The sequence below is a fragment of the Ovis canadensis genome, chromosome 7, assembly GCF_042477335.2.
Source record: "Ovis canadensis isolate MfBH-ARS-UI-01 breed Bighorn chromosome 7, ARS-UI_OviCan_v2, whole genome shotgun sequence".
Taxonomy (NCBI): Eukaryota; Metazoa; Chordata; class Mammalia; order Artiodactyla; family Bovidae; genus Ovis; species Ovis canadensis.
In genome coordinates, this window is record NC_091251.1 from 36,445,869 (window position 1) to 36,458,362 (window position 12,494).

Consider the following 12,494-nt stretch of genomic DNA (forward strand, 5'->3'; position numbering starts at 1 on the left):
ATGTTTTACCAGAATGTTACATGAAATGGACAGATGTTTCTGTCTTGGGGGTTTAGGGCACAACATTTCTGAGGAACTCTGACTCAATCTGTCCCTTCTCCTTTCACAGGGCAGCAAGGCGAACCCCATCCCTACTCACTGGAGCTCAGCTTTGATTTTTAACCTCCCTTCCCCACCCTTCCAGAACACACACATTCCCATTCCAAAATTGATTTTATAAAGACATTTTAAACATAATGATGCAACTTGGTGTGCACTACGGCAAATTTACAGGTGGTTTTTTTTTTTCAATTGTTTCCAAAAACGGGACTTGGATTTAAGATGTAATTTTTAAATTTATATTTCTATTTTTTCTGCAGCAATTGGGTTAGAGGAGGAGGAGCCTTTTAGCCTCTCATAAACTGACCTCTCTACTTCCTCGTGTATTTTTAAGATTGATTGATGATGTGGAAAGGGCTTTGCTTGTCTGCTACTGAGAACTTTACCCTTGCGGTTTTTGTGGAAACTGCTTTTGGAAAGAGAAAAGAAATGAACTTTACTGACTTGACATTTTTGCACCTCCCGTTTTTCTAATCTGGGCTATTTTTATTTTTGTTTTTTTACAGTGAGATTTTTTTGATCTTCAGCTACAGTAAGTTATTCCAATTTTTTTTTTACATTTTTCCTGACTTTCCGCTGATTTCCTTTTTATTGTTGTTACTAGTTACTATTATTTATTATACTTAATGATGGTGATGATGATGATGATAATGACACTGATGATTTTTAACCGGATTAAAATCGAGTTTTTCTGAATGTTCATTAAGAATTTCTCCGGCCTCCTGATTGACTTTGGAGTTTTACATCTTGGGAGAGAAAGTGAAGGCATTAGCATTTTTAAGTGGATTGATCACATAAACCTTTTCTCTCCCAACCCTCCCCCCTTGCCCTTATCCCCTTCCCCACGCTCGAAAGAATTTTACTGGCTGTTAAGTCTGTGACCTTATTTTTCCTGATCTTTAACTTAACTGTTTTAGAGCATCTCTGGACGTCTGTATTTTTTATTTTTTTATTTTTGTTTTTTTTTATTTTTAATCTTTCATTTGTTAAATTTTTAAACTGTGCTGCAATAAAATGTGTGTGGTATTACTTAACACCTATGATGGTGATGGCATTTTCTCAGAAAGCCATCCCCCTCCTGTTTCCCTTGAAATCCCATCCTGCTTTTCCTGTACACTACCCATCATCACAAACCACAAGCTGCAGCAACATGGATGCCCAGCCTGGAGCAGCAGCAGCCAGGATGACCTGGAGCCAGGGGGGCCTTCGGAACAGATGCACACCCTTCCTGGGTGATGGTAAGAGGTGTGAGGTCCACTTGGTTTCATTGGAAAGACTAGGAAATAACACCTGTTTAAGTTGATGTGGTGCAGGTGATAGCTTCTGGAAATGTTTAGGTTAGGCTTTTGTGTGTGTATCTCAAAAGATGCTTCCTAAGGAAGGACCCTTCAGGGTTTTTTATACTAATGGAATTATGAGTGTCAAACTTGGGGTGCTGAGGGTTTTTCATAAAGCAAAGAGCAGCTGAAGTTTACATATATTTTAGAATGAAAATGACATGTTTTAGTGATCAGCAAGACAAAAATGTTAGGTGTTCATTTTTTCTTAGGTTATTGCAAATTAGTAAACATTTTCTGTCATTTAGAGTAATCTTTAGATTGTGACAATAAATTTGGATTCTATTCTATTTAGGCTTTTTTATCATTAAAATTTAGCATGAATCAACCCACAGGAAACATGCTATGATATTGAAATGCTATCTGACTGGAAGATTTTTTTAAAAGAAAAGGATAAATAGACTTTTTAACCTCACCAGGAAAATCTGTATAATCTCTGTATCCAGACCAGGAAAGATCAAGGATTGACCTCTTTTTCAGTGATTACTTCTGGCCCAGCTACATATTAGGGAATCGACTGTGTTCACAAGAAAAATGCAGAGATTAATAAGGATGTGGATAGTCAAAGTGTTAAAAATAATAGCAACCTGTAGAAATCGCAGAGAGTAGGATGCAACTGAGTGACTAACACACAGTAATAATTTACTGACAACGGTGAAACGTTTTGATAATTCACTTGAGAGTTGCTTTAATATTGAGCTGGAGTAAGGCCAGGGGAGAAGTAGAGTGGCTTTTAAAGGTATACTTAGCTGTGTGTACTGGAGTGGATCACATACTTGACCCCTCCCCTTACTCCTATTGAAAGTAAAATCTAGTTAAAGTGAAAACTGAAGGCAGCTTCAAAGGAAAGCAAACTGGCAGAAAATTAAGTAAAATGTTGTGAGGTTACCTGGAAGAGGAATGGAAAATTTTCTTTTAGGTCCAGGTTTTATTGATACCCTTTTACAAATCCATTATTTTTCGGGTCATGTTCTTCTGGTTTGCGGAATGCAACAAAGTATAATGGTTCTTCAGGGACTCATAACCTTTTGAGAGAGACGGATGGCTGATATAATGTCACTGTGGTTAAAGGTAGGCACAGAGCCTATAGAACTGTGCACTAGATGGGCACCTCATTGACTCTTAAAAGAGGTCAGGAAAGGCTTTTAGAGAGTTATGGCCAGATTATAAAAATTTTAATACCACGCCAAGAAATTTGTACTTTATCCAGAAACTGATGACTATTAAAAGATTCTGAACTGAGGAATGATACCAGATTTTCATTTTTAGAAATGTCATTGTAATAGCCATGAGGAAATGGCCATAGAGGAGAATGAGATTGGAGTAGGTGATAAGTAAGAAACTGGAATAGAGGGAAGAATAATGAACTGGCTTTACTGGCCAGTTCACTGGGCAAATATCACTGCCAAAAGCAATGGTACTGGGATTAGGAACCATTAAATTTAGGATTTGGTGGTGGCTGTGATATGAAGAGTGACAGATTTGGGAAGATTCCCAGCTTTCAAGTTAGAAATGTTGTTATTAAACATTTGAGTGCTTATCTGAAAATCACCACTAGGCTTGGGCATATACAGGTGAACAAAACATACTGTCTCTTGCCCTCTTGAGTATTATAGACCATTGAGAGGAGAGAGAAAAGAATAGCACTTTCACAGTCTAGACCCATGAAGGAAAAGAGATGATAGTTCAGGGAGCCAGATACAGATATGGCAGTGAAAGGGTGCTGCCAGCAAAGAGACCTTAGGAGCTGGCTTATGTTGAAATTGAGGTCAGAAGTTGGATTATCTTAGAAAGCCCAGATGGGTGAGGGTGGGTTGGGTAGGAGGGAGTTGGCCTCAGTGCAAGAAATCCTACTATAAAATAAGTCACCAGGAATACAGAGAAAAGACATGAAGTTGGAAAGGTAGGCGAGAACCAAGCATAGTATATGGGCCCATGTTTAATATCTAGATTGCTTCAGACACAATAGGAATTTGTTTGAGGACTTTGGAGATTGGAGAGATCTGGTTACTTTATTGAAATTTCCTTTTGGCAGTTGTGTGGGTAATGTTAGTAATGAAGACTAAGTGTAAGTAGGACTAAAGACTAGGTTAGAAGACTTGTTAAAATAGGCCACTATCTATTCATCTTTTGAAGAAGGTAATCCTAGGCCTGAGGGTACTTGGCCTGGTTTTTCAAATGAGATTTCTTTGTGTGTATTAATGAACAAGAGTTTGAAGAGGATATTTAGTTAGGCTTTAGAAAGTTATTTTTCTAACATCCCTGTTGAGAGTTGGGAGAAAAAAGTAATCGTATAATTTATGGTTTTTAAAAATGTGTAACCCAGAGGGATTTGCTAAATCCAGTGGTCCTTTCAATCCTTATCATGCTTTTTGGTATGATTAAACCAGTTGAGCTGCCACTTTTTAAAACTATTTTTTACTTAGCTTCCAGGTTTTATTGGCTATTCCTTCTCCCACTTAGCTCTGTGGTTCAGTTCTTCCACTTCACTTTTCTACTCACACTTCCCTGGGTCATTTCATTCAGTCACATGGTTTTCTATACTATCTATAAGCTGATGATGCCCAAACATATATCACCAGCCTGGACTTCTCTTTATTGTCGCTATCCAGTTACCCACCTGACAGCTTCCGTGAGTGTTAAGTATGTATTAGTTTAAAAGTCCAAAACTGGGCTCCTGCTCTTTTCTCAAACCAGTTTCTTCTGCAGTGTTGCCCATTTCAGTTAATGAAACTGGTGTTTTCATGTCAAGCCAGACTTTGGTTAGCCATCCTTGACTTTTTTTTTCTCTCATACCTCATCTTTGGCATTGTAGAAAACACTGTCATTTCTGCCTTTAAATTATAACCAGGATTCACCACTCATTCTGCTGTGACTTGATCCAATTTCAAGTCATCATTTGTCTTTGGCACATTATTGCAATAGATTTATATTTCTTTTATACCTCCACCCCAGTGTGTGGTAGCTAGATTGATCCTGTTAAAATAATAATGTTTGAAAATGTATTACCTGAGTTTCTGGTTTGAAACTCACTTTAATAGCTGCCTAGTTCAGCATTCAAGTCAGAATTGTATTGCGATTTACAGGATGTGCTGTATGATCTGTTACACACCTCCTCCTCGTTAATTGTATGCTACTCTGCTTCAGCCACACTGGCCTCCTTAACTGAGATTTGGATATACTAAATGTTCCTACCTCAGAAGCCTTTTTGGGCGGGGGCTGCGGGGGGGTGGGGGGTGGGTGGGTTTTCTTCCCCAGACAGGTTGGATTCCTCAGTTCATTTTCGTTCTTACTCAAAGGTCATCACCTCAGTGTTTTCTCTCACTTAGCCTTCTAACTGCTCTTTAGCACTTTTCATCAGCTCACATATTATAGAAGTTTATTTTCTTCTGTGTAAGATACAGAGAAATATCTGGAAAAATAAACGTGAAACACCATTGATGGATTACTTCTGGACAAGCGGGAAGGACTTAGGGTTAGAAGGAAACTTGCTTTGTGTGTTCAAAGACCATTATTGAGCAACACAACAGTATTTTGCTTCTAATTAAACCTAAAACTCCTTATTGTCAATATACTTCAGCTCTTTGACTTTATGTCTGAATATAAATAGCATAACTGGCTTCTGTGGTAGTTTAGTAAGCGACTTTTTTTAGTTGTAAAAGCAGGCTTAAATTAGGTTTGCCTGTGATGGAATGAGTCCCATTAGCATTTGAGGATGTAGGCTGATGTATTGCTGGTGATGGAGCTTTAATAAAAATTTGAAAGAACTTTGTCATTTTTTAAGGATTTATTCTCTACTGGGAATACATAGCTATTTTTAAGCAGTAGCCATAGGAAAGGAAATGGCAACCCACTCCAGTATCCTTGCCTGGAAAATCTCATGGACAGAGGAGTCTGGTGGGCTACAGTCCATGGGGTTGAAAAGAGTTGGGCATGACTAAGGAACTAACACAGTAGACTAAGGGCTTCCTAGGTGACTCAGTGGTCAAGAATCTGCCTGCAAATGGAGGAGACACAGGTTCCATCCTTGGGTTGGGGAGATCCCCTGGACTAGGAAGTGGCAATCCACTCCAGTACTCTTGCCTGGAAAATTCTGTGGACAGAGGAACCTGGTGGGCTTCATCTGTGGAGTCTCAAAGAGTCAGACACGACTGAGCACACATAAATAGTAGATTAAAGGGCATCTGAGTTTTTCTTCCTATCTAATCTGATTCCAGTTTGACCTTTCTGAAATACTCTTCCTGTTTATTGTTTAGATTAACCTATGGCTTTTGAGTTGGTTTCAGAACTAATACAACTCCCTGGAAATTCATTGAACCAGTCTTAGGCTTTTCTAACTTGTCTGGAATAACATTTAGGAATAGTTGAGTACATGTTAAATGAAAAATCTGCCTTAGTCCTCTTACTAAATTCTGAATTCTGAAAATTGTGTAACCATAGTGTCTTTGCCTTAGTAGTTTTGTGATAACTTTAAGAAACTTTACAGCTAAAATTGAGGTAGTAAAGTGTGCTTTCCAAGGAAAAAATTTCCCTTGTTAATCCTTGAAAGTTTGTTGGCTTCCTGTGTTGGAATTAATGGTTTGTGTTAAGATGTAGTTTTACTAAGAATTTAAAAGGAAGATTAATCAGATGACTTGATTGATGCGGATTTTAAAAGAAGTTACCCCCATCTTTATTTTAGCCTTAATCCAAATTAAGCAATGCATGTACATATAAAATTTAGAAAATGCAATGGAGGCCCATCAAAAAGGCGTACTTACCCATCCAGAATGAAAGTTTTGATGTGTCCTTTCAGACTTTTTCTTATTTTTCTTTTTTTTGTGTATGTATGCTTTTGAAAAAGCAATATCCTACATATGACTCCTGTCTATGGGATTTCCCAGGCAAGAATACTGGAATGGGTTGCCCTTTCCTCCTCCACCGGCTCTTCCTGACCCAGGGATTGAACCTGCCTCTCCTGCATTGGCAGGCGGATTATCTACCACCAAACCACCTGGAAGGCTCCCTACATATGAGACATACATTTAAGTAGTCTTTTTTTTTTTTTTTTCCCCCAGCATGAACGTAACATCAATATAAGATGTTATTAGATACAGCTCTCCTAAAGATTTTAATAACTGCATAGTATTACATTGCATACTTACACAATGTTCTTGCTTACTATTGCGTACTCTATTGTTGAGTTCTTAGGTTTTTCCTTTTAAAAGCAATTGAACAGTATTACAGCTAAGGTTTTGTGAATAACCCTTAGTTATTTGCTTAGAATTAAGCCCTAGAAGTATAACTTCAAGAGCATGCATGTTTTAAAAGCTTCAATCTAGGTTGCTCTCTGAAAAAGGTAAAAATAATTTACTAATGTAAGTGACCACTAATATTTGACTTCTAATTTTGTTAATTTCTTGAGTCTTTTTCATTATGTTTCAGGGTTTGCTCCTGAAATTTAAATGTTTTCGTGTTTGATAAGTCTATTAATTGAAGAGTAACAATGTTTAAAGAGTTAATACATTTTCTGAGTAAAAAGCTGCTGCCAGGTTAATTGCTAGGAACTTGTCCAGCTTTGGCAAATTGGGGGTAATCTTGTTTTTATCTATACCTGCATCCATTCCCTTCCCTTCATGTTATTTTGAAGTAAATAATTGATTTATTTCATCTATAGCTATTTCAGTGTTTCTTTGAAAGATAAGGACTCTTAACACACAGAAACATGTAATATATTTGAAGACCCTAAGGTACTACTCTGAGGGCTGAATAAGGCATTCTCTAGTTGTGTTTTTTCTATGGAAATGGTAACTTGGATGACTTTTTTTGCTTAGGTGTTATGTTTTGCTTATTCCTTCCTAGAATTTGGAAACTTCTATTAATCAGAGATAAGTGTAAAATTTTGAGTGAGAAGCTTGGTAATGATTATCCTCACGTGTGATAAAATTGAGTTTTCAGGCTAGCAAAAGATGGAATTTGCCGTACTTAATATACATTTTGGGCTTCCCAAGTGGCGCTAGTGGTAAAGAACCTGCCTGCCAATGCATGAGACGTAAGAAACTCTGGTTCAATCCCTGTGTTACGAAGGTCCCCTGGAGGAAGAAATGGCAATCCACTCCAGTATTCTTGCTTGGAGAATGCCATGGACAGAGCAGCCTGGCAGGCTATAGTCGATAGGGTCGCAAACAGACACGACTGAAGCAACTTAGCACACATACACATTTTACTGCTAAATTCTGGGATTGTGTGTTAGTTGCTTGGATCTGAGAGATGGAGAATGATGTAGTAACTTTAAGTTGGGTTTGCTTATTAAAAATTATTTTGTTGTACCATCAGATCTTCTGTTCTCAATTCAGAAATCTGTGACAGTTTTTCATCAAGTTTGATCACAGAACCTGACTTCAACTGACATGAGATTATTTATAGTCTTTGTTATATTTAGTGACTATGCTTATGTATTATTGCAGAAATGTTAATGTATTAAATCTGGTAGCTGGATGCTTGCCCAGATCCCACTCGCTGTTACATAGCAAAACTATAGTATTATCTTTGCAAAATCTGAAAAGTCTTGATTTTTTTTCCCCTGATTTTGTCTCCTGGTGGGACTTTAAAAAGTTTATTTGTTGTTACTAAAGGTTCAGTTTGAGTTCACTGATAACATTGAAGCTTTCTACAAGATAATGAAGTCTTATGTGTAAGTATTGTTGACCCTTGCTATTCAGACTGTGATCCACAGCAGTAGCATATCATTATCATTATCTGGAAGCTTCTTAGAAATACAGAATACAATGTCCTACCCTTTCACTCCTTTTTATTACTTGGGAATTGGAAATTTTAATAGACTTTCTGACAAGTGTTTTTGCTCTTCGGGGAGCATAGCTGAGGGTCATAAAGTAGCCACATTTTATGTAAATTTGAGATAATGCAGTATTAAAGATGACTCTTATGTACAAATTTTGAATAATGACTCTTCCCAAATAGAATTAAAAATCAAGTAATTTCCATCAAGCAATCTGAATAAATGTCTGAGCCACTTAAGCTAGTAATCAGATATACATGCCATCCTGAAATGTGTGTATTTTGAATTATCTGAGCTCTTAGGGAAATCATATATAATGTGACCAATGTGTAATTATTTCTCGGCAATAAATGATAGCTGAAACATTTGAAAAATGTAACTTTGCAGGTCAAGGTGGCTCTTAAGTTATGACCATTTTTTTCTTCTCCCAGCTTTTGAGACATAACAAAACAATAATGAATTTCTTTCACCTAGATTGCTGTGTTTGCTTTTTCTCAAATGTTTTGCTGAAAACAGTCAAGATTATTGACCTTACTGAAGTAATTTTTTTGCTATGAAAAGCAGTCTCTTACATACTCCTAATGCTTACAGATTCAGGAACTTTTTTTCAAATGGTTTAAAATATTCTGAGGAAACAGTTGTTGATGGGGAGTTTTCCTGTATAGAAGTTGTTCTAGTTAAGAATATGATAGGTTTTTAAATGCTGTATTTTTCCCCTCTCCGTAAAGTGTGATGTAACACTCATAGAATAGAGGTGACTTAACATTTAATGATGGGTGAGGAGGACACATTAATAAGAGTATGGAATTAACTGGTAGAAACTACTAAACATAAAATAGATAAGCAAGGATTTACTGTTTAGTAAATATAGGCGGCATTGTTGGTGAAGAACCTGCCTGCCAGTGCAGCTTAGATGTAAGACTGTAGCCTATCAGGTTCCTCCGTCCATGGGATTTTCCAGGCAAGAGTGCTGGAGTGCATTGCCATTTCCTTCTCCAGGGGATCATCCCGACTCAGGAATTGAACCTGGGTCTCCTGCATTGCAGGCAGACACTTTACCATCTGAGCCACCAGGGAATCCCTGTAAGGTTTGATCCCTGGGTCAGGAAGATTCCCTGGAGGAGGGCATAGCGACACATTTTAGTATTTTTCCCTGGAGAATCCCATGGACAGAGGAGCCTGGCAGGCTGCATTGCATTCTGTCACATGCATTGAACATGACTGAAGGCAACTAAGCACATGTACACAGGGAATTATACCTAATATCTGTGTGTCGGGACTGCTAACAGACATAGAATGAGAAACACCAAATTACAGAATGCAACATCTAGTGAAAGTTTTGTTGTCCTAAAGATGCCCATTTCCTCGATTTTACATAGTTCTGAATTGCATTAAGGAGGGGAAGCACTCAACTTTTCTAACTTCTGTCAAGAAATTTATAGAAAAGCATTGATGACTACACCAGGCCATATAATCATTAAATTCCAGGGTAGCATGAAACTATCTTTACAGAACAAAAAAAGTTAAGAAACTGTTACAATATTAAAGAAAGATTGGGAGAAAAGAGTATTCTAAAACCTCATGATCTTACCGTATCCTGAGATGTCTTAGCACTTTAGTGCGTAGTCTTCTAGATAATATATGTATTGTGTATGCTTAACGTCTTGAAAATCTCTTGGTATCAAGTTATTTTATTATTATTATATATAATTTTGGCTGTGCCATGCAGCTTGCAGGGTCTTATTTCCCCAGCCAGTGATGAGCTTGTACCCCCTCCAGTGGAAGTATGGATTCTTAACCTCTGGACTGACAGAATTCCCAATAAATTATTTTTTTTTTTTAAGTTGTTGCTTGTTTCCAGTTAGACTGTTGTACTGAAATTCATTTAGTCTCATATTATGTGTTTTATTTTCTAATTTTTCACTGTAATATATCCACATCCTTGATTCCTTCAGATAAGTCCTCAGAGGTAAGATTATTGAGTTACGGAATATGCATGAGGTTTTTTTTTAAGAACATGTACAATTTTAAGGCTTTGATAAAATAGTCCACTTCTGAATATACTGTTACCTGTTCATACTGTCAGAAATAACATGTGAAAATTTCAGTTTAAAATATTTCTACTTGTTTGGTAGGTATAGTGTTTGGTTTAGCTTTTAATCACCTCTTGTGTCCTTGTGTCTGTGTCCCACTTTTTATTGGTATGTACCAATAATAGAAAATGATGTAGTAGTAAGAGCAGCTGCAGTGGCTACACTTGCTGTGTGCCAGGCACCATGTTCAGTGTTTTCTGTATCTTAACACCTCATACCTATCCTATGAGAAAAGTGCTTTCAATGATACTCACTTTATGATTGAAGTATCTGGTGTTTGAAGGGATTGGCTTTCTAGAGGGAAGTCCACGCCACTTATGTGGTTAAGTTTGAAATTGGAATGTCTTTATTTTTTAATATACAGTAGTAACTTAAATTGTTGTGGACAGATACGTATTGCACACATTCATCAGTTTTTTTGCTTTTTAATTAGGGTATATTTTAGTATGGGAATGTCTCTTTTTTTGGTATTTTCTATTCAGAAAGTTCTCATGTCAAAGTTAGTTAATTTAAATGTAGTTAAAGTAGTAATTTAAATGTAGTTCAGTCACAATGGGCATGGCATGACTGGGGATAGATAATCTTATCATTTCAAAACTAAAATATGGCATAAAAAAACTTCTGAAAGAAAATTGTGTTAATCTTCGTTGTTCGGTCGCTAAGTCATGTCTGACTCTTTGCAACCCCGTGGACCACAGCATACCAGGCTTCCCTGTCCTTCACTCTCTCCCAGTTTGCTCAAACTCATGTCCATTGAGTCGGTGGTGCCATCCAGCCATCTCATCCTCTGTTACCTGTTCTCCTGGCTTTAATCTTTCCACCATTACAGTCTTTTCCAGTGAGTCATCTCGTATTATCAGGTAGCCAGAGTAGTGGATCTTCAGCATCAGTCCTTCCAATAAATATTCAGGGTTGATTTCCTTTAGGATTGACTGGTTTGATCCCCTTGCACTCCAAAGGACTCTCAAGAGTCTTCTCCAACACCACAGTTCAGAAGCATCAGTTTTTCAGCACTCAGCTGCCTTTATGGTCCAGCTGTCACATCCATATATGACTACTGAAAAAACCATAGCTTTGATTATATGGACCTTTGTCCGCAAAGTGATGTCTCTGCTTTTTAATACGCTGTCTAGGTTTGTCATAGCCTTTCTTCCAAGGAGCAAGCATCTTTTAAATTTTGTGGCTACAGTTACCATCCACAGTGATTTTGGAGCTCAAGAAAGTAAAATCTGTCACTGTTTGCACTTTTTCCTCTTCTGTTTGCCTTGAAGTGATGGGACCAGATGCCATGATCTTCGCTTTTTGAATGTTGAGTTTAAGTCAGCTTTTTCACTTTTTCTTTCATCCTCATCAAGAGACTCTAGTTCCTCTTCACTTTCTGCCTCTTTCACTAGGGTAGTATCTGCATATCTGAAGTTGTTGATAATTCTGGCAATCTTGATTCCAGCTTGTGATGTTCAGCATTTCTCATAATGTACTCTTCATGCAAGTTAAATAAGCAGGGTGACAGCATACAGCCTTGACATACTCCTTTCCCAATTTTGAATCAGTTTGTTGTTCATGCCGACTTCTAACTGCTGCTTTTTGACCTACATACAGCTTTCTCAGGAGACAGGTCAGGTGATCTGGTATTCCCATCTCTTTAAGAATTTTCCAGTTGGTTGTGATCCACACAGTAGCTCAGCTGGTAAAGAATCTGCCTGCAATGCAGGAGACCACAGTTCAGTTCCTGGGTCGGGAAGATCCGCTGGAGAAGGGATAAGCTACCCACCCACTCCAGTATTCTTGGGTTTCCCTGGTGGCTCAGATGATAAAAAATCCGCCTGCAGTGCGGGAGGCCTGGGTTGGGAAGATCCCCTGGAGAGGAAACAGCTACTCACTCCAGTATACTGGCCTGGAGAATTTCATGGACAGAGGAGCCTGATGGGCTACAGTCCATGGGGTCACAGAGTTGGACAGGACTGAGCAACTTTGACTTTCACACAATCAAAGACTTAATCTTACTAAACTTTAAAATGACAGATGAACCTGCTTATAGTATGTTGAAAAAATCTGGAGAATTGGGAGAGATTGTTAATACTTCACACAACAAAATCAAAGTTTGAAATTTTCTTCAGGTTGGAACCAAGGACTATGAATTAGATAGAAGAGTATGTGAAATGCAGAGCCTTGCACTTAACAGTGAAT

At 37.8% G+C, this 12,494-nt stretch overlaps 1 protein-coding gene across 50 annotated transcripts in view; it reads left to right on the forward strand.

The window, feature by feature from the left end:
- Positions 1–12,494, forward strand: part of HNRNPC (heterogeneous nuclear ribonucleoprotein C) — a 44,787-nt gene that overhangs the window by 4,759 nt on the left and 27,534 nt on the right. For 8 of the 50 annotated variants that reach the window (XM_069595860.1, XM_069595872.1, XM_069595881.1 and 5 more), the window contains 3 exons: positions 110–273; positions 606–631; positions 1,240–1,337. The exons of 4 other annotated variants lie outside the window; for them this stretch is intronic. The gene's annotated coding sequence lies outside the window, so the exon portion shown is untranslated. Of the gene's footprint in view, positions 1–109; positions 274–605; positions 632–1,162; positions 1,345–12,494 lie in introns of all 50 variants that reach the window. 38 more of the 50 variants (XM_069595878.1, XM_069595892.1, XM_069595861.1 and 35 more) reach the window with 9 other exon arrangements.